The 23,204-nt window shown below is 42.8% G+C and overlaps 1 protein-coding gene across 2 annotated transcripts in view; it reads right to left on the bottom strand.

The window, feature by feature from the left end:
* The window catches only part of SH3GL3 (SH3 domain containing GRB2 like 3, endophilin A3), a 78,466-nt gene that overhangs the window by 30,678 nt on the left and 24,584 nt on the right, over positions 1–23,204 (bottom strand). Inside the window, exon 1 of one of the 2 annotated variants that reach the window (XM_024202462.1) lies at positions 13,146–13,204. The exons of the other annotated variant lie outside the window; for it this stretch is intronic. The gene's annotated coding sequence lies outside the window, so the exon portion shown is untranslated. Of the gene's footprint in view, positions 1–13,145; positions 13,205–23,204 lie in introns of those variants that run through there. 2 annotated transcript variants of the gene reach the window in all.

The following is a 23,204-nucleotide window of genomic DNA, read 5'->3' as shown; positions in this document are numbered from 1 at the left end:
AATTTTCATAGGGATGCATGAGGATATAGGCAAACAATTATTAAATACAATAGGATGGTTATATAATGCATGGTTCTTCTTGTAATTTACTAAGGCTTAATTCTACATACTACAAACAGAGAGTCAGTAAGATTAAGCTCTAAAAATATACCCTACACATCCAAGGGCCCCTTGATTCCCACAAGGGACCTGATCCTATTACCAATGAAATGAAAATTTTAGGCATATTAGGCATATATATATGCACAGGGACCCTACAAAGACTGAGGCAGCTGCCACCGCAATACTGTATTTCTGTTTGAGAATGTAGAAAGAGCAGCTTGTGCCCCAAGGTATTCATTGCTGCATTTCAGTGGATCCACCTGCAAACCCTGACCCATAGCCCAGTGAAGTTAAGATCCTATTTAAAGAATACTGAGGGCCTCACTTCCCAAGATACCAAACATATCTTCTCTGCCCAGATAGCTCTGAATCTGAGGGACACAAACACGCCCCACCTCCCCCCAGCCCCCTGCAAGAAACAGAGCAGGGAGTATTGGATTTATTTCCTATCTGTGCTTTAGTCTGTCTACCTACCCTTTATAAATGCTTCATTTCTTAATTCAGTATTTCTAATGCAAACTGTCTACAATAATACAAGTGAGACAAAAAAGGTCAGAGGTAAATTTAGGCCCAGAAGATGGGTGTACAGTAATGAGCCTTATGACGAGGAACAGGGGAAAAATCTGTTTGCAATGTGACTGGTCTCCACTTGCCTCGGGAGCAGGGATCCAAGGCTGTCCCCATGTGCATGTTTCCTGCACAGTGATATTGTGTGAGCTACTACTACACCACTGTTAGCCTAAAACATTTTTACTGGTAATGGGTTGCATATGGATCTACATAAATCATTGTTATTAAACCTACATTATAACAAGGAGCAAATCTTCCACAGCTAAGCATGCTCCAAAAGCTAAGGCAGTCCAGCCAGGCAATCAGCTGAGACCAACTAGAGTCAATTCTACAGCTGCCAGCATCAACAAGGGTGGACCCAGTCCAACAAAAACCCCATATGCTAGTACAGGAGGGGGAAAAAAATCAGATCTTGGAATGCTAGGGCTTTAGCTACCAAATTCAATCAATGAACAGCTTACAACTGTTGAGCTGCAGGAGCACAGTCCTGGCAGAAAGTCAGAACTGGCAGTTAGGTTTTATTTAGAAAGGAAGCCCAAATTGTGTGACCAGTCCATGCTGGACTGACACAGTCTCTACATGTGCCTTTAAATACATGGAGCTCAGAGCCAAATTCTTTTTTGCAAACCAGACGTATCTATGTAAACTCTCACAACATAATCACGGGCCATTACCATGACATTTGTTATTCAGCAAAACTCCCTAATGAAGTCAATGGGGAGTTCTGCTTCCAAACCAATGGCATGATAAGACCTCTATTAAAGTCCCAATCCTACTCGCACAAGGAGACCACTGATTTCAATTCCCTAAGTAGAGTCCTATTTTGCTATTACATTTTCAGCAGTTTTTCCCACTCACTTCAGCGTGACTCCTTGTAACTACAACTCCTGGGGGAATTCTGCGGCAAAAAATTAAAAATTCTGTGCATAATATTTTAGAATTGTGCATATCTTATTTGTCATAACACCACAATATAATCACGCCAGTTTCAATTATTTTGATAATTTATTTCAAAATACCAGTCAGCAAGTATGTCTGTAACAATAAAGACAAGAAAAAAGATTCAGGAAATGTTTTTTGATGAATACATTCCTTACTAGGCTTATTAATACAGAATGTTGAGTAATAATTCATTTAAACCACTATATAGAAATGCATTTCTTGCACTCCTCAGAAGCAGCGCAAAGGCTTGGGGGGAGACAGGAGTAATGGAGGAGCTGAGGGAAAGGGAAGTAATTGTCCGGAAGAAGCCTGGGAGCGAACCTGTAGGGTTGTTGGGTGTGGGCAGGAGAAGTATGGAACAGGTTATTTTGAGAGGTTCGGTGGAAGATTGTTAAGAAGCTGGGGAGCCTTGCCCATACAGACTCTGGCTGCCCCCAGCCTCTCTCATTTAGTTAGTCACGTCTACCCCTGTCCCCATGTGTCCCTGCACCAACACACTCAGCCACCCTCCCCCCATCCCCATGTGGCCCTACACCACCACTCATCCACCCCCTCCCCATCCCCATGTGGCCCTGCATCCCCACTACCATTCAGGCCCCTCCCCAGTCTGTCCCCCAAGTAGCCCTTCTGAACCCTAATCTATGACCCCCCCAGTAGTCCCCTGTGCCCATAGCCCATGCCTCCTCATTGGCTCCAAGGTCAGGGTGCTGTGAGGAATGCAGCCTCTTTTCCTCCCTATCCACAGAGGGCTGCTCCCGCCCAGGAGTGGCTGCCCTCTGTTCTGGTGCCACAGCAGCCTCTGGTGGGGAAAAGGCATAACTGCAGCGCCTCTCCAGCAGAACGGATTTTCTGTGGAGAAAAAGAATTCTGAGGGGGGCATGAATTTTGTGCATGCGCAGAGGTGCAGAATTCTCCAGGAGTAAGCTACAGTAAGCTTGGGTGACTATGGGTTGCAAATTCAAGTGCTAAAATAATAGCTTTGACATTTATTTTATCTAGTGGCCTGGGCTTTAGAAGCCACATCAAACAAAAAAAAAAGGGGGGGGGGGGAGGGAATTCAAGAAGTGAGACACATTAGGTTAGGAATAGAAATGTACTAGGTTACTTACATTAGGTTAGCGATAGAAGTTCATTTAATTCTTTTAATAAGATTTTTAAAAAATAATTAAAAAGATATATTTTGCACAGTTAAAACCAAAGATTTCTGTTTTGCATATTAGTATTATTTGTAAAGAAAGTATTAGGAGATATAACTACAAACTGTTTTGACAAAGATAAGGATTTTTTTATGGTAACATCAGCTGGTATGTGATACATGAGATGTGGGTGTTTGACCACTTTTGAATGTTCCTAGCAGCTTTGCAATTATTTCTACTGACATAACCAGCACGTGCCTGAACCGTTATTGATTCCTGCTTTTTAAAATAAGAACAGGACAAAAGTACACAAAAGGCCTGGAAATATTTTTGGAGACTCTGTGTAGGTGCTTTTGAAGTTCCAAAGGTTTGAACTAACTGGGAAACAATGCACTTGACTTCTGGTTGCTCTAAAGAAGATCAATAACTACACAGGTAACTTGAAATGTCCAACATTAACTGTTTAATCAGCAGTAAAAACACCACATTGTGCCAGTCATGGACCTATCATTTATGAAAGTCAATGAAGATTTTTAATGAAGTGTTATTTATGACTCAATGTGTTATGCACCATAGCTGTGAAATAAATTAATGCTGAGTTTTGTTTTCTCTGGCAACAATGCTTTAAGCTTTGCCTCTGTATTATACCTATATTCTTTCTAGCGTATTCCACATATGTAACTTTTTACAGAAGCTGCTTTTTTGGTCTTGGGAACATTATCAAGAGAAGTTATACTGTGGCAGTGATTCCGTTTCAAGTTGTTCTGCAGGAAGCTGAACACAAAGGGTCTGATCCCAAGATTGACTTGTAAAGGGGTTGTGAGCACTCAGCCTCTCTCACAATCAGATCAAAGGTCCCAATCCTGCGGTCCAGTGGATGCATGATCAAGCCTCAAATGAATCCAGATGCAGTCTTTTAAATGAATCATTTTCAGCAGTCTACCTTATTATGAAGTCGATTTTACTAATTAGGTGTTTGCCTAAACTACATACATTTTACAGTATATACATTGCATTACAAAGCTCTCTTTGCCAACGTAAGAAAGGATTCTACAGTCTAGATCAATCACTTACTCCCAAGAACAGTCCCACTGAAGACAATGTAAGTAAAGGTTGCGCAATTTAGACCTTTGGGAATTATGCTAACTCCTCCTCTTCTAAAATATTCCCTTTCAGATGCCATTCTCTTGAACTCTTAACATATTTCAGAATATTTTATCTTCACCGTGCATGAAGGTACAGTTGGTTTGGCAATTCATATGGAATTCTCAGAGCCCTGGATATATCATAAGAGGAATACCATGCCCTGATCAGTAAATTCTACTTCTGATATTCCCTGCTCAGCTTCTGAGTTCCATTCTGAGCTCTGCATTCTGAATGGGAAGTATTAATAGAAGAGAAGGTATTCTGAATATGAATAACAATACTTCCAATTTATGAAGGCAGATCTTGAAGTACTTTACAAACATTAACTGAAGTTTCCCAGTAATGTACGTATTCATGCCACTTGTTTACAGAAGGGGAAACCTAGGCAGAAAGAGTTTAGCTGGTCTGCCAGTAAAGAGCAGATCTGGGACTAGAACCCAAGAATCCTGACTCCCAATTCCCTGGGAGTTCCATGCTTCCTCTCATATGCTATTCTGTTTATGTACTTTTATGTAGTGTAAATAAAATCTAAGTTATATTTATTAGGAAGAAAGTAGTGACAGTGCAATAACTGACAGTGACAAAATTAATCACAAGAATTCCAGATTTTATCAGGAAACAAGATTAAAACACACACAGTGTATGCATAGTACAGTCTGTTGAAAAACTGAAATTGAAAATGATGTTATACTTGTTTTCCATGATTAAACTAATCTGGCCAGATGTTTCCTCTGTCATCTGGATTTTCAGATTTGGAATGATTAGATCTAAGATCTGCAAAATGATGATGGTTTACAGTGCTGACCTATGCAATCACAGATTTTAAATAATTCCAGACTTCCAAATAGTTCTATTTTCTAAATAATTGCAGACATGTACACATTTTGAGAAGCTCTCTTTAGTCTGGTTCTCATGGCTCAGTTCTTAGAAATGCATGCCTTATCTGTGACTAATTAGAATGAAACTGTCAAACGTGACATCTACAAGTGAAACTTACAAAAATGTAGCAGAAATTCATTTTTTGTCCTAGAAGCAGGACAAAAACAACAACAGGGGAAACTAGGCATGCAACTCCCATCAAAAATACTGGAGCTGTACTGAAAAAATTTACCCTGTGCATAAATAGCACTGAGGTGAAACCAGAAATTGCAAGTACACAATATTTAAGAAGTCATGACTATGGCATAAAAATGAGAACTGCAAAAATAACCTAGTGAGAAAGAGGAAAAGAGAAAGTAAGCAGCTATAAGAGGACACTTTGCATTGGGAAGTATGCAACTACTTAGGAGCCATATAATTTTTGTTAGACGGTTTGTTGTTTTTTTTAAATATTTGCCACTTCTGTATCTTTGAGAGTTGCACCAGCAAACTCTGTAATTCCTCAGAGCCTTATTGCTAGGTGCAGGAGTGAAAAGGAGAAATATCAGAACATCTAAGCTCCTTGTCTAGCTTAACACTTTGCAGATATGTCCACCTAAATCACATTGGATTTTATAATATCTTTTAAACTGCCAAAAATTAACAATCATTGTAAAAGTGACTAACTGAAACATCAATCCCTGTCATTTGATAGCCACTGTTAAACAATTAATGAAACCACAAAATGAACATGAGCTTTCTACACCCAGTGCAAAAGGAAGATGTTCTTGAATGGAATCCAAAGAATAACTATAGATGTGTTCCCGTCATTAGTGCAGACACCAACACAGAACATTGAATTTTTTTTTAAATCTGAGGGGGAAGAAAAATGGCAAAACATCAACTGTAATTATGAAAAGGTCCCTTTTAAACCAATACAAGATTGAGATCCCGAAATAATTCAGAGAATAACCTTTGAACTTAATGTTCATCTGTAAAGCGCAGCTGTGGAATCAAACTAATGATAAGTAATGGGAAGAAGAGTTGTAAGGACATCACAGTGGAAAACACGTTGTGCATAAGTTGCATGCTAAGACCACTCAGTTTATGAAGGATCGTTTTACACCAGCAATGTTGCGCTTTCACTGGTGTAGCTTACTTCACTAGTCCTGAACAAAATAAACTACCCTGGTAAAAGCACAACTTTGCCAATATAACTACAACTACGCTCCATCAGGACATCTTTAATGACCCTGTAACCATGCCTCAGTGGGCCACAACTGAGGATGCCGAACTCAGGACAAACTGCTGAGAAATAGGGCAGATACACCCCAAGACTTGTGGCTAATCACCCATACTATATACCAAACCAGCAACAAAAGTAAAAACTTCTGTTTCACCACACTGGCTAACAAGTCAGAAAAGCAGTTTCCTCCAGCATTCCACTCCTTGTATTACCACCGGAAACACTGGATTTAAAGTAGTGAGTGGTTCTTTACAACCAGTCTCATCAAATAAAAGGTTCTTCTGATCCCAAAGGACTAGCCGCACACCCAGGTCAATATATAACTTAGATCTTACCCAAAAATCATGCTGATGCCAATCCTTTAGTATCTAAAATCTAAAGGTTTAAAGAACGAAAGAAAGAAAATACATACAATAATGGCAAAGTTCTTGGTTCAGACTTGTAGCAGTGATGGAATAAACTGCTGGCTTAAGTCAAGTCTCTGGCTGCTTGCAAATCATTGGAAAGTCCTCAGTCCATTGGTTAGAATACTCCCAGCAGTATAGTCCATAGTCTAGAGGCTGGAGCAGGATAGAGGCTAGTGCAGGGGTTTTCAGGGCCTTTTATATCTTCTGCACAGCTAGTGGACAATTACAGGTAAAAGATGGGAGTTTGGAGTCACATGTCCATGCCCAATTTCGCTCAGAAATTGCAGGAAGCCATTACCTATATTCCAGACAGCACGTTTACAGGACAGTCCACTCAGTATAGATGGGCATCTCCCATGGTCCATTGTGAGTTAATGTCCTTTTGGTGGGCCACTCAATTTGAATAGTCCCTCCAAGATGTGCTGGCTAAATACCTTGTTAGTTACTCCAGGAGCAAACATTTGAAATACAGGTATAGCGCCAATACTCATAACTTCAAATACAAAAATGATACATGCAGACAGATAGCATAATCATAACCAGAAAATCATAACCTTTTTACAGACATCTTACATGCCACATTTTGTACAAGATTTGTTGCAAATATATAACAGTGGTTGCAACAATCATCTATAGCGGGGGAGGGCAAACTACGGCCCGCAGGCCGGATCCGGCCCATCAGGGCTTTCAGTCCGGCCTGTGGGATAGTCAACCCCGTAGAGCAGTGGTGCTAAGGAAGGCTCCCTGCCTGCCCCGGCCCCGCACCACTCCTGGAAGCAGCCAGCACCATGTCCCTGCGGCCCCTGGGGGAGGGGGGAGCAGAGGGCTCCGTGCACTGCCATCACCTGCAGGCACCACCCTGCGCAGCTCCCATTGGCCGGGAACGGGGAACCGCGGCCAATGGGAGCTTCGGGGGTTGTATCCAGAGGTGAGGGCAGAGCATGGCGGAACCGCCTGCCCCGCCCCACCCCCAGGAGCCACTGCCAGACATGCTGGCCACTTCTGGGAGCGGTGTGGGGCCAGGGAAGGCAGGGAGTCTGCCTTAGCCCCACTGCCACCCTGGAGCCACTCGAGGTAAGCGACGCTGGGCCAGAGCCCACACCCTGAACCCCTCCTGCACCACACACCCGTACCCCCTGCCCTGAGCCCCCTAACCCCTGCCTTGAGCCCCCAGCCGCACCCCTCCTGCATCCCAACCCCCTGGCCTGAGCCCCCTCCCACACTCCACACCCCCTCTTTCACCCCAACCCCCTGCCACATGCTGCACCCTTCCTGCACAGGCTTACTAAATACATTAGGAGCAAGAAGAAGATGAAGGAAAGTGCAGGTTCTCTACATAGCAGTGAAGGAGAGCTGATAACTGATAACATCAAGAAAATTGAAGGGTTTAGTGCCTATTTTGCTTCAGTCTTCACTAAAAATGTTAATGGTGATACTCAACACTATTAATATTAATGAGAAGGGGGGAAGGAACGCATGCCAAAATAGGGAAAGAACAAGTTAAAGAATATTTAGATAAGTTAGATGTATTCAAGTTGGCCTAATGAAATCCATCATAAGGTTCTTAAGATATTAGCTCAACCAATCTTGGAACTGTTAACAATTATCTTTGAGAACTCATGGAGGATGAGCTCCCAGAGGACTGGAGAAGGGCAAACATAGCACTTATCTTTAAAAAGGGGAATTATAGACCAGTCAGCCTAACTTCGATACCTGGAAAGATACTGCAACAAATTATTAAACAATCAATTTGTAAGCACCTGGAGGATAATAGGGTTATAAAGAATAGCCAGCATGGATTTGTCGAAAATAAATCATGCCAACCAAGCTAATTTCCGTCTTTGATAGGGTTACTGGCTTAGTGGATGTAGAGGGAAGCAGGGGACATGATAGATCTTGATTTTAGTAAGGCTTTTGACAACGTCCCACATGACATTATCACAAGCAAACTAGGGAAATGTGCTCTAGATGAAATTACTATAAAGGTAAGTGAGTAACTGGTTGCAAGACCATTCTCAAAGAGCAGTTATCAATGGTTCACTGTCAAACTAAGAAGATATATCTAGTGGTGGCTTACAGGGGTCAGTCCTGGGTCTGGTACTATTCAATATCTTCATTAATTACTTGGATAATGGATAGGAGATTTTGCTTATAAAATCTGTGGGTGACACCAAGCTGGGAGTGGTTGCAAGCACTTTGAAGGTAGGATTAGAATTCAAAATGACTTCAACAAATTGAAGAATTGGTCTGAAATCAATAAGATGAAATATAATAAAGACAAGTGGAAAGTACTTCACTTAGGAAGGGGGGAAAAATCAAATGCACAACTACAAATAGGGAATAACTGGCTAGGTAGTAGTATTGCTAAAAAGGATCTGGAGGTTATAGTGGATCACAAATTGAAGGAGAGTCAACAATGAGATGCAGTTGTGGAAAAGGTGAATATCGTTCTGGGGTGTATTAACAGAAGTGTCATAGATAAGACACGGGAGGTCACTATCCTGCTCTATTTGGCACTGATGAGGCCTCAGCTGGAGTACTGTGTCCAATTTTCAGCTTTAGGAAAGATGTGGACAAATTGGAGAAAATCCAAAGGAGAGCAACAAAAATGATCAAAGGTTTAGAAAACCTGACCTTTGAGGAAAGGTTAAAAAAGGTTAAAAAAGTTGGACACGTTTCATCTTGAGACAAGAAGACAGACTAGGGGTGACCTGATAACAGTCTTCAAAAAAAACTAGATAAATTCATGGAGGATAGGTCCATCAATGGCTATTAGCCAGGATGGGCAGCGATGGATCACGAGTAACTTTTTATCCACATAAATAGTCCTACTGAAATCAATGGAACCACTCACCTGAGTAAAGTTACAACTCAAGCCCATTGTTATACATTTTGTAAAGAATCATACAAACTAACAACGCTATCTTTTAAAATAAAATAATAAATAAGAATAATAAATAATAAAGCATGAAGGGTTGTAATGTGTGCTTATAAAAGTTGCAATTACATTTTTCTTCTTATTCAGTACTGATTAGCCAAGTAAATACAACAGTCTCTCACTCGTTCTGACCAGGAGAACCATGAAAAATTAGCAGAAACAGAAGGACAATGCACTACAAAATATTCGTTGTTCATTAATTCTTACACATATATTTTTGTTTTAGCTCTTTACATATAAATCCCTCATAATGCACTAATAAAAATGCCCTGTAAAAAAACTGACATCTTAGAAATAAATAAGAGACCCTATTGCGGCATTGTGTGATTAAATGTGTGGGGAAAGACTGCCACTTTTCATGTGAGCCACGAGGAGTAAGGATTAGGGAGATTCTGCTCCAGTTTGAAAATGAAACAATCAAACAAAGGGGAAGGAGAAGAAAACAAACAAACAAAAAAATGGTAAGAAAAAGGAAGACTGGAAGTTACTCAACTTCAATATGTATATTTATGAAGTGACTCAATAAATTGGTGTTGGACTATTGAGCGTTTCACCTCTTCATAGCTCACTAGTTCAAATGTGAGCTAGGAGAGGTAGTAATTGAATCCATTATCTGTTGGCCGTTTTGTTCACTATGGGAAATGAGCTGGAGGCCTAAGGAAAGAAGCTAAATATTTCACTAGCAGTGAGACTGAACTACTTTCTTGCGCCTAAAGTTGGTCTCTCTGAAAAATGAGGTTGAGACACATTGGCAGGGCAGTGTGGGAAGACTGCTTTGCTGTTACTTTTGTTACATCTATTTTGTGGATAAGGATATGATTTCTGTGCTAGGCTGTGAATCTGGTATCTTTCACAAACACTAATTTCACTTAGTAATTTGAACATATATACAGTTTGCAAGCAATACATTGGCAAATATGATCTCCATTTGCTTTGTTTCAAACACGTATGAAATTAATGGGAGTTAGGCTCCTAGGTGTTTTTGAAAATCCCACTAGGCACCTATCTGCATCTTTAAGCACCTAAATATCTTTGAAAATCTGGTTCAGAGAGACATATTAGAAACGTGTATACAAATAACAGTTCCAGGGTAACAGATGTCTGTTTTATTTCCGATTCCAGCCATAAACACCTAGCATAGGCTTAATTAGCTTCTACCATATGTGACAAAGTTCCTCCTCTCTCTTGGTGGGTCCTGCGCTTATTGGCGGATTTTCTTGCCTCAGAAATTCACCATGTGGGTTGGGGAACAGCCCAGAGACCTTCCCCTCTGGAAGAACCCACAGTCCAGGTCAATTGGGAGGTTTGGGGGGAACCCAGGCCCGCCCTCTACTCCGGGTTCCAGCCCAGGGCCCTGTGGACTGGAGCTGTCTATAGTGCCTCCTGTAACAGCTGCATGACAGCTACAACTCCCTGGGCTACTTCCCCATGGCCTCCTCCAAACACCTTCCTTATTCTCACCACAGGACCTTCCTCCTGGTGTCTGATAACGCTTGTGCTCCTCAGTCCTCCAGCAGCACACCCTCTCACTCTCAGCTCCCTGCGCCTCTTGCTCCCAGCTCCTCACACTCTCACCACAAACTGAAGTGAGCTCCTTTTAAAACGCAGGTGCCCTGATTAGCCTGCCTTAATTGATTCTAGCAGCTTCTTCTTAATTGGCCCCAGGTGTCCTAATTAGCCTGCTTGCCTTAACTGGTTCTAGCAGGTTCCTGATTACTCTAGTGCAGCCCCTGCTCTGGTCATTCAGGGAACAGAAAACTACTCATCCAGTGACCAGTATGTTTGCCCTCTACCAGACTCCTGTACCCCACTGGTCTGGGTCTGTCACACATAGCACCGTATTTTTTTCAAGGAGCATTTTCTTCCAGACACTGTTGTTTCTGCACAGAAAAAAGTCCTTAAGACCTCAAAGCAGAACAGATTTTGTTTACAAAAAAGGAGTGGGTAGGTACACAGGCCCAGTCTTGAAAGGTATTTAGGCTCCTTACTTTCACTGATTTCAGTGGAAGTTATGAGCCTAAATACCGTTGAGGATCTGGGTCTAAGTGTCTCTTTATTTAAATAATCTTATTCATACGCACACACACACACACACACACACACACACGTCACCATGCCATCTGGATGAATGCAAAATGAATGAGAGCAAAAGAGAAACACAATCATTTGTGCTGTCCAGTGTAGGCAGTTTGAACAACCATCTCCCGGCCTGGTTCCAAACGATCATGAAGAAAACCACTCCAGAGATGATCCATAGTCACACCAATGCTTGACCACAAAGATATGTGGACAAACATGTACATTTGTACCCACTATTTCATTTGTAAACTATGTTATGTGTCGAGGTCTACAAAAGAGCATCTAACATACTTCAAATAGCCTCAAAATTTTGGAGTACAGGACCTGAAAACAACACCTAACTTTTTTCCAGCAGGATAAATCTCACGTTTAAAACTACAGTACAGTATGGAAGTTGAAAAATATTTTTTAAAAGGAAGGAATTTGTACTGCACCTATCACAATGAGGTCCTGGTCTATGACTAAGGCTCCTACAGTCTACAGCAATAATAATTATAAATGGATAAAGTTTTGTAAAGCAAATCAGATACTACGGTGATGAGCGCAGTATAAAAACCTATATAGAATAGAATAAGACATTACACACTTACATCCAAACTAATGTAAATTTCTCCTCGGACAAAAATGGCACAGATAATAATGTTAAATTAATTAATTAATTATTATTATTGTTGCAGAAGTCCTATAGCAATCCTTTTCTTTCTGTAATGGACTCATTTATTTCTTTTAGGAATTTTCCATTCTGCCTTACCTACTACTTCCCAACCATTAGCATTCTCTGTTATGTTAGTACAGCTTGACCAACTGGATATTTTCAGAGTCGGAAAGATTTCCCAGCCAACTTTCCAATCTGTATCATTAGTGAGAGCACTAGCAAAATCAGAAAAACTTTAAAGGAAACTGCAGAGATGGAAAATGTTTCTATGAAAGAGCAGTATACTTGGTACCTTGAAATAAATGGCTTAAAATTATATTTATTTACTATCCTAAAACTATGTGGCTCAAATTCTACCTTCCATTTCACTTATGCAACTCCCATAGAAAGAATTTGGACCTATTACTTTTAAATGAAAGGTAATTGGCTCAGTTCATCCCAGGATTATACCAACTTCTGCCAGCATAACCCAGGGGTCAGGGCATCAGCTTGCAGAAAGTCCATCCCTAGGAGGGCTGTTGCTGTACAAGTGACCATTAACTAGTCAACAGATCGAAAAGCGAGCAGAAGTGACAAAGGATGAAGCGTGAGTCAGGCAGACAGGGGTGCACTCAGAATATTCCCAAGGCAGCCTCTGGTAGCAGGGTTCTTATATAGCCCTAGCTACATTCTTCATACTTCTTCATTGACAACTATTGTATTAGCTGCAGCTATATTTCAATGGCACTCAGTTGAGTTAATTGATTGAGCTATGGCAGTTTTTCTTGGCAGTCCTATTTGCATGCTTAACTACACTGTAGTACATAATCAGAGAGCTGTCACTCTCTCAGATCTCTCGAGTATTTCTACAAAGCGCTGTAGCTTTCTGATACTTTAAGTTTCAGGAATGTGAAATGGCTGCCAAGTACCCTAAATTACTGGTATATCGTTTAACCCATTGTAAGCTTTAGATTTCACCTGCTCTGCATTCTCCGACCACCTCCACCTAAATAGGCAGAATTCCCATCTCCTTTCAATATTTTTGATAATGTGTACACATTTTTTGCCTCATGATAAAACTATTTACCTCTTAATCTCACCTCCTTGCCTTGCAGTTTATTCTCTTCTCTCTCTTGCACTTTATCTCCATGTAGTCTGCTCTTAGTTGCCTCACACTTTGTGATTTTCTCTCTCTCGCTCTCGTTGTTTACTCTCCTCTTCATTTCCTCTCTCTCTTTTCCTTTTGTCTCACTTTCCTCTCCTCACCTAAAGAGTATAAATATGCTTTTCCTGGACAAAAAGGCACTATTTCAGATCTGGTACAAATCTAGTACAGGGGGTGGTGTAGAATCCCACACTAGCAAACAAGAGATGGCACACAGTTAGAAAGGACATGCCCAGGGTGCATGGGGCATTTCCCCTAGCCCCTGCAATTTCCTATCGTAAAACCCACACATGAGCAGAACTATCCATGGAATAATCTTCAGTCTGTTGTGGTTTTAAATTTAAATCCACCTAAGGTGATTTTCCATTCATGCTAAACATAAAAAGTATTGGCACTGCTGCACTGCAAAAGCTTAAGACAACAAAAGGAATAGATTGCAAAGCTTTCTGTTGCACTTCCCGTCAGTGACATAATGATGGGTGTCACGGACACCCGTGTAAGCTAAAACAGTGTTGGCTGTCATCAGAGTAGGCTACTTGATCATATCATTATTTATCTATCTATCTATATTTCATACAGAAATTTCATCATCATCATGTTTATGGGCCAAATTCTCTGCCATAGTACCATATTACTCTAGCAACACACCCTGCTGATTTACCAGAGGCTTCAGAGGTTGGATAAAAGGGAATTCTCCAGAGTTAGAATGGGAAATAGGCATCTTTATTCCCACTCCAGAGTGAGCTTCAAAATTGATTCTAGAAACCATGTTTTCCCCCCCACATAGAGCGTGGGTGGCTATATCCACTGTTTCTGTAGCTGACTTGTTTTTGATTGGTTATGTTTTTCAAGAAGTTTCCAAAAACACCTAGGCCCTGGAACAATTGAATACGTGTTTTTTTAAAATGTACATAAACTGAAAAAAAAATAAAATTAAATATTTCTCAGATGCATGGAACTATGAGCAAAATTAGTATTTAAATCTAAACTGTTTTACATATTTATTGTTGATGTGTGGGGGTCACTTCCTCATTATACACAGTACTGATACTGCAAACTTAGGGATATATTCTTTTCCCGACACATGCAGGTAGCACTCAGTGATCATAATGGGGTGATGCATAAACAAAAAAAGAAGAAGAAGCCCCTTTGTTTTGACGCTATTACATTGTCACTATTAATCCTAACCGGCCTTAAATATGGTTTCTTATATTTTCAATTGTATTTTAGGGAAGGAAGATTGCCTTCTATTAGTTTTTTCAGTAGGACTTCAAGGTTAGTCTGATGAGTTTGTAATAGTCTGTACATTTTGCAACAGACTCTGTGCCAGAGTCTGGCATTTATGTACTTATATATGTTCTTATCTGGTATAAACAGAGATGGGCTAAACCATACTTGAGTAGCTTGTTTCTCAGAACACACCGATATCTGTGTTTGTGTGTGTGTGTATAAGAATTGCAATGCTATCCACACCTTATTTACTATCTTATGATAAAGTCAGTAATTTTAACTTCTACTTCAACTGGTCCTCGAGGGATTCAGTTTACAGAGATGCTATCAACTTCAAAATGACATGTTTGCCTGAAAAATGTTCTCTTACTATTGTTACAAAACTAGCCACTAAGAGAGCTACATCTGGGAGGAATCGGGTGGTGAGCAGGGATGGAATCTCTTTTTTCAGTTGATTTTGTGCAATTGACAGCTCCTTCTGTCCAGTCATTTCCACTGTTTTCTCTTCAAATCCACGGCAAAGCAGTATCTGAAACTAATACAACTATTTTAAAAGTATCCACATTTCAAACTGATGGTGTCCCTTTATGAGAAAGATCTCCTGGTGTTGTAGTGTGCTTTTTTATTTTCCCATATAGTCTATCAGCAAGTTCTGAGTGCTGACATATGCTCCCTGGTTGTGTGAGAAGAAACACTGTGGTACAGTAAACTCAACAAATGCTAACACAAACAAGACAATGTTATAATACTCAGGTGAGAGGTTAGTTCTGGGGATTGCTAAGGCGATATGGATGAAGCCAGTTCTATCTATGCCCAACCTATTCTTAAGTCATTGTGTAGAATGTATTTTTCCCGAAGTATGATAGAATAGCAGAATATTACTTTGGGGCCTAACGTTTCAATTATTGTTGAGTGATAGAAGCTGAAACTAATACAGCTGTTACCTAGATGTGCCAACCCTGCTATTCCCAAGAGTTGGAAATATGAGATAAGTATTACAAGCCAACAAACCTCAGAGTTGAGAGTGGTGCCACCGCCTACAGTTAGCTTGCTTCAGCTGCATGGACAAAATAGTGTATAAGAATAACAAAAGCTCTCAGAAAATCTGTTGAAAACTTATGTATTTGATAGATTATGGCATGAGAGCAGAGGCGTAGCGAGCGCCCTCCGTACCCTCCGACCGGAGGGGGCCCCGCAAGGAAGGGGGCCCCTAAAAGTGGCAAAATAAATACCGCATTCCAGTTTCTGCATTGTAAGGGGCCCCGCCCGGACATATGTTCGGAGGGGGCCACCGTTCGGAGGGGGTCATGTTCTTTGTTGCTACGGCCCTGCATGAGAGTAGGATATTTCTGAAGCTACAAATTATAGGGTTTACAGAGGTTTTGTGTGATCTGTAACCCATTATATCTATCAAGAAAGGGGCTGCATAACAAAAGTATTGATCGGGGATCTGTTCTATGTGGCATTACAGCCCTTGGCAATTTGTCCAGCAGGCAAATCTAGTAGAGAGATTTACTTTGGACTTAGTTCAAACACCACTTACTTGCCTATTCCCTTATCCATGGGATAAGAGTAACACCAATAACAATTAAATACTCCTCTGATAAACCAACACTATATAATGCCAGAGACTTATCATGACTGCCCTAAAGAAACTTCATTCTCCTTTTTCTTCCCAACAGACTGTCAAACTTGGTCAGGTGGCTATTGCTGTCTTCTGCCCCACGAGATTTCTATGACTGCATGCAAGCCATAATACATTTTTATTGGAATCACAAGGAAAAGATTTAAAATAAAAATGAAAACAAGTGCAATCACAGTGGCAGAGATAGAAACACACTATGAAAGTCAAGAGTAGCCTATTCAATATGATTTACACAACACTGTGGGGATTAATTCAATTTACTGGCATTTTCAAATGCCCTGGCTTCTCCTGTACTCATCAACAACAAATGTCCATCGTTCATTTATTGCTTGGTGTAAACCATCTAAATCACTTGCTTCCAAAATAGTTCTGAGGTTTGCAATCCAAGGGCCCCAGCTTTCTGGCCTTTACTTACAAAAGTAGTCCTTACTCACCAGAGTAGACCAATTAAAAACCAAGAGATTATTCATGCAAGTGATTGCGAGATTGTCCCCAAGTTTCCAATCCACCTCCTTTTTACCGAGGTTCAAAAAATTGTTCCAGAGCCTCATATGCCAGTGGTTCCCAAACTTGTTCCGCCGCTTGTGCAGGGAAAGCCCCTGGCGGGCCGGGCCAGTTTTTTTTTTTTTTTTTAAACCAGCCACGTCCGCAGGTTCGGCCGATTGCGGCTCCCAGTGGCCGCAGTTCACTGCTCCAGGCCAATGGGAGCTGCTGGGAGCGGCGGCCAGTACGTCCCTTGGCCCACGCCACTTTCAGCAGCTCCCATTGGCCTGGAGCAGTGAACTGCGGCCACTGGGAGCCGCGATCGGCCGGACCTGCGGACACAGCAGGTAAACAAACTGGCCCCTTCTGCCAGGGGCTTTCTCTGCACAAGCGGCGGAACAAGTTTGGGAACCACTGTCATATGCAAATCCTTTAGCCTTTGACACTATGTGTCAGAATTCACTATGCTAAGTACCAATTCAAAATTAATCTTCACTTAGAATGAAATTTGCCCCTCTGCAGAGCACCAGCACAAGGTCTATGTGCCACTTAAGTCTCACTTATATGCTATCTTGAGGGCCTAACTGGTGCCAACACTTTTTGTTCTGGCTCTCTGCACAATGATGAATTTCACACTTAGGGTATGTCTATACAGCAACTAAACACCCATCCTAGCCAACTTGGGTTTGCAGTGCTTAGGCTGTGGGGCTGTTTCATTGCTGTGTAGACTTCCGGGTTCAGGCTGAAGCCTGGGTTCTAGAACCCTGTGGGGTGGAAGCGTCCCAGAGCCTGGGCTCCAGCCTGAGCCCAGAAGGCTACACAGCAATGAAACAGCCCAAGTTGGCTAGCATGGACCAACCGCAGGTTTTTCTTTGCTGTCTAGACATACCCTTAGTGTCAAGAAAAAACTCCACTGCCAACAGCATTTTGGCTGATGCATCTACAGGAGGCAGCTTTGTTATATTCACACCAGAAATGTGATGTTTTTAGAGTCTGTGAGTTAATTAGTGATTCTATTTATGATTGTTAGTTTGTGCAGCCTTCTTTCTCCACCACCAATACGCCCTCTCTCTCCTTCCTCTGTACTGAGACTATAAAAATAGGCTACACGTAGCATTGGTTTTTTTGTTTTTTTGTTTTTTTTCTCCAGGCTCTGCTCAGCAGATGTTTATTGGCTCACCTGTGCTTTTCTATCAAACTAGGAGCCTAGTTTATATTATTGATTTATGCTGCCTCAAACTCAAGGCTGAAAGAATAAAAAGTCCTAGGAGACAAATACTGTAGCAAACAGACCAGAGAAGAAAATGTACTTGCTATTATTTTGAGAAACAGATAATAATGAGGGGAGAGGGGGAAAGAAGAGGTAGAAAGAAATATAATGTTGCTTTTCTGCTTTCAAGGAGAAGAAGAATAAAACTTTGTATGTAAAAGCTACTTGCTCTCAGCTTTAACCTCTATCACAATGATATGCTCTGTTTACGATTCTTTGTTTGATTACTCTGGCCTTACCGACTTTAAATTGCCAAAGCACTTTCCCACAAACACACTGACACTTAAACTTGAGCCACAACAGATTACCACCACCCTCTTGTTGCTCACTGGAAGCAGCTAGCTATTAGGATGCCTATTCTGTTACTGTAATGCAGGGTTCAGGAAAAGATCGCATTCTCATGCCTCAATCATCTAACTAGAGCAGAGGATTCCTATAGAGTTCAGTCACTTGGACAAAAATACCATCAGTAGCTATTAAATGGACAAAACCTTTAACTCAGAGCATGAAAAACTTGTTCCTTAGGGTCTTATCCTGCTTTCTCTGAAGTCAATGGCAAAATTTCCTTTGACTTCAGCTGTAGCAGAATTTCAGGCCCTGAAATTCTGTCAGATAAGATTACAAGACAAATTTATAGTTTGAAGAGCATGTGAAATGCTTAATGTTATTCTAACATGAAACTATTAACTATGTTTAAAGGCGTCTATTCTGCCATCTGTAGCTTAAAGAGATTAAATGTTTTTCTTATCCTGCACACTGTACATGGGGCACAATATTTCCATTTATTAATCTGTATTTGTTGCAAACTATTAAGCAATCAGTAACTCTACATAGATATCTCTGGCAAGACAGTGTGCTATAGCTGTAAAAGTGCTGTCTTTTATTTCTTCCCCATTAATATATAACAGCTTCTCCAGCTTCATAATTACATACATCCTTTATTCTTTTTAAACAGCACCACAGAATTTAAACACTAGCTGTTGAATAATGTGAAAAAATATGGATTATACGCTAGAAGAAAAAGATCAGCTGTCATCAAGCAGAAGCTAGATTCCCAATAAAGAGAACTAAGAGAATGTCTCAACTGAGATGATCAGATTTAGCTAATCCAACCTATTTTGGCCACACGAGTTACACTCTGCTAAAAGAGAAGAGTAATTTGCTATTTGAACAAAATTATATGCTTTCATCTATCCTAAAAAAATTATTTAAAAAAATTCAGTTCCCTTATGTAGGAGGCAAAATATCATCACTAAGCAAAAGAACCAACTTGATTTCAATTAAATTAGGAGAACATCTGAGCATGCAGTATAGTTGTGGCCATGTTGGTCCGAGGATATTAGACAGACAAAGTGGGTGAGGTCCAATAAAAGATATTATCTCACCCACCTTGTCTCGCTAACATCTGAGCACACGGACATCAGACCAGCCCTGAACCAAACCCAATCCCTTTAGGCTAGATTTTATTACCTGTACTCATCATGGGCGGCGAGTTCTATGGGCCCATGGTGCCTGGGCACCAGGAATATTCCTGGCCCGGGGCCCAGCTCCAGCAATGTTTGAGGCCGGGTCTTTCCTTTGTCCCCGCCTTCCGCTCCCAGGTGCGCCCCCCGCGCGTCTCCCAGGTGATTTAAAATGGCCCAGGGACCCCACCCACCACTGGCAGCGCAGCAAAGCTGAGTGGCTTCCTACCTGCTTGCTCCACATGGCTGCCGGCCCCTCCCTGCGGCCCCTGGACGGGGTAGGTCAGGTTTCTGTCCACGCACGCTGCTCCCACCCCAAGTGCCCCTGCAGCCATTAGGAAGCTACAGGGGCAGTGCCTGGGGGTAGCAGCGCGCAGAGGCCCCCCGGCCCGCCCTGCCTAGGAGCCCAGGTAAGCGCTGCATCCCCCACACTTCCTCCCAGAGCCTGCATCCCCACCCCTTTCCCACACACCCCCTCCCAGAGCCTGCACCCCCTTTCCACACACACCCTCCTGCACCCAAACTCTGTACCAGAGCCTGCACCCCTCAACCCCTCCTGCATTCCCACCCCCAGCCCGGAGCCTGCACCCAGCACCCAAACTCCCTCCCAGAGCCCACACCCCAGCCCTCCACACTCCCTCCCAGAGCCTGCACCCAAACTCCATCTCAGAGCCTGCACCCCTCCTACACTCCTGCACCCTCACCCCCTGCCTGCACCCATACTCCATCCCAGAGCCTGCACCCTAGACCCCCTCCCCCACCCAAACTCCCTCCCAGAGCCCAAACTCTCTCCCCTTCTGCACCAAAACTCCTTCCCAGATCCTGCACCCCAATCCCATGCCCCAGCCCAGGGCCTCCACCCCAGCCCTCCTCCTCCCCCACACAAACTCCCTCCCAGAGCCTTAAGCAGGTGATGGGGCGGGCTCTGGGCGTTCTGGGCATCACCAAAATTTCTACAAACCTGCCGCCCCTGGTCCTCATGTAGAGTCATATCATACGTATCAAATAATCCCATTGAAATAAATTGGATTACTCACGAGTAATAGTCTCCTTGGTACAAACCGGTCCAGTAACCAGTAAAGTCACCATTCTGTTGTCAGTGGACCTAATCAAGCCCATAGGTCTGGGTAGAATCTAGTCACTAATTCTAGCTCTCGCCTCTAGGGCAAACACCCAAGTCTCAGACCTTGTCTGATGCCCTTCCTTCAGACATGGGATACCTCAATCCAGTTGTCCTAGACTCTATATGGGTTTAGCTTAAATGCATGCAGTTACTGAAGCAAAACTTAATACCATGGACAAAGAAACTTTTTGTCCATATGTGAATAAAATAAAAGATTTTGGACTACACAATGTGATTTTGCATTTCTGCACAGAGTGAGTCATTTCGCACCAGGCAGTGACACGTCACAGCATTACTGTGCCTCCTAGTCAAATCTTTCTGCTAAAGCTATTCTTTAGCACATGCATTGTACAACAAAAAGTACTTAGTATTCCAAAACCTTCAAGACTTGCACAAATCTTCCCTAAAGAATATGCACTGGGGCCTAAACATGAATTTATAAATTAAAATCATCACTCATGGCAGATGTCCCAAAAGGAAAGTGTCTGGCTAAAACCTCAAATCAAGCAAACAAATCTGACATATCAGAGACACGAAATATATACTCAGACGTATGCCCATTGTTCCTTTATAATGTTGGATCAGCAGCCACTGTGGACTTCATGGTCATAATAAGGGACAGAACTGAAATCCTTCTGCTCCTAAAGAAAAAGCATTTGCTTCCTGCTCTAACGTGGAATCAGCAGTAGTTTTAGGGTGAAATCCTGGCCCTGCTGAAAATCAATGGCAAAACTCCCATTGACATCAATGGAGCAGGATTTCACCCTTAGGGCTTATAATAGACCAGGGGTCGGCAATGTTCGGCATGCGGCTCGCCAGGGTAAGCACCCTGGCGGGCCGGGCCAGTTTTATTTACCTGCTGACGCGGCAGGTTCGGCCGATCACGGTTCGCCACTGGCCGCGGTTCACCGTCCCGGGCCAATGGGGGCAGTGAGAAGCCGCGGCCAGCACATCGCTCGCCCGCGCCGCTTCTCGCCGCCCCCATTGGCCCCCTTCGAGCACCGCTTGCAGAGGCAATAAAGTCATTGTTACTTCTCATTCATGCATTCTTTATTAATTCATCACAAAACTAGGGGGATAATTGCCAAGGTAGCCCGGGATGGGTGGGGGAGGAGGGAAGGAAAAGGACACACTGCAGTTTAAAACTTTAACACTTATTGAAGGCCAGCCTTCCGATGCTCGGGCAATCATCTGGGGTGGAGTGACTGGGTGGCCGGAGGCCCCCCCACCGTGTTCTTGAGCGTCTGGGTGAGGAGGCAATGGGACTTGGGGAGGAGGGCTGTTGGTTACACAGGGGCTGTAGCGGCAGTCTCTGCTCCTGCTGCCTTTCCTGCAGCTCAACCATACGCTGGAGCATATCAGTTTGATGCTCCAACAGCCGGAGCATCGACTCTTGCCTTCTGTCTGCAAGCTGACGCCACCTATCATCTTCAGCCGCCACTTACTCTGTTCAGCCCGCGATTCATCCCGCCACCTCTCCTCTTGTTCATATTGTGCTTTTTTGCACTCTGACATTGACTGCCTCCACGCATTCTGCTGTGCTCTTTCAGCGTGGGAGGACATCTGGAGCTCCATGAACATATCATCCCGAGTCCGCTGTTTTCTCCTTCTAATCTTCGCTAGCCTCTGCGAAGGAGAAACATTTGCAGCTGGTGGAGGAGAAGGGAGAGGTGATTAAAAAAGACACATTTTAGAGAACAATGGGTACACTCTTTCACGTTAAATTTTGCTGTTCACATTACACAGCACATGTGCTTTCGTTACAAGGTCGCATTTTTCCTGTTATATTGAGGGCCTGCCAGTTTGGTGTGAGAGATCACTCACGCAGTGCCAGGCAACAGAATTCAGCTTGCAGGCAGCCATGGTAAGCCACAGTCTTTTGGCTTTTTTAACCTTCATAACATGTGGGAATGGTTTGAAACAGCAGCGCCCTCATTTCCCATACCAAGGACCCATTGAGTTGGCCATTTAAAATGGGTTTGCAATGTAAAAGGAGGGGCTGGGGTTTCCGGGTTAACATGCAGCACAAACCCAACTACCCGCTCCCCCCCCCCACACACACACACCCAATTCTCTGGGATGATCACTTCACCCCTCCCCCCCACCGCGTGGCTAACAGCGGGGAACATTTCTGTTCAGCCGTGCAGGAACGGGCACCTCTGAATGTCCCCTTAATAAAATCACCCCATTTCAACCAGGTGACCGTGAATAATATCACTCTCCTGAGGATAACAAAGAGAGATAAGGAATGGATGTTGTCTGCATGCCAGCAAACACTGGGACCATACGCTGCCATGCTTTGTTATGCAATGATTCCAGACTACGTGCTACTGGCCTGGCGTGGTAAAGTGTCCTACCATGGCGGACGGGATAAGGCAGCCCTCCCCAGAAACCTTTTGCAAAGGCTTTGGGAGTACATGAAGGAGAGCTTTCTGGAGAAGTCCCTGGAGGATTTCCGCTCCATCCCCATACACGTTAACAGACTTTTCCAGTAGCTGTACTGGCCGCAATTGCCAGGGCAAATTAATCATTAAACACGCTTGCTTTTAAACCATGTGTAATATTTACAAAGGTACACTCACCAGAGGTCCCCTGTGTGCCCTCAGGGTCTGGGAGCACGCCTTGGGTGAGTTCGGGGGTTACTGGTTCCAGGTCCAGGGTGATAAACATATCCTGGCTGTTGGGGAAACTGGTTTCTCCGCTTCCTTGCTGTGAGCTATCTTCATTGTCTTCATCATCATCATCATCATCATCTTCCGCGTACCCC

This window comes from Terrapene carolina, unplaced genomic scaffold (genome assembly GCF_002925995.2).
Source record: "Terrapene carolina triunguis isolate 2854851 unplaced genomic scaffold, T_m_triunguis-2.0 Scaffold67, whole genome shotgun sequence".
Classification (NCBI taxonomy): Eukaryota; Metazoa; Chordata; order Testudines; family Emydidae; genus Terrapene; species Terrapene triunguis.
This window is presented reverse-complemented; position numbering and strand designations above follow the sequence as displayed.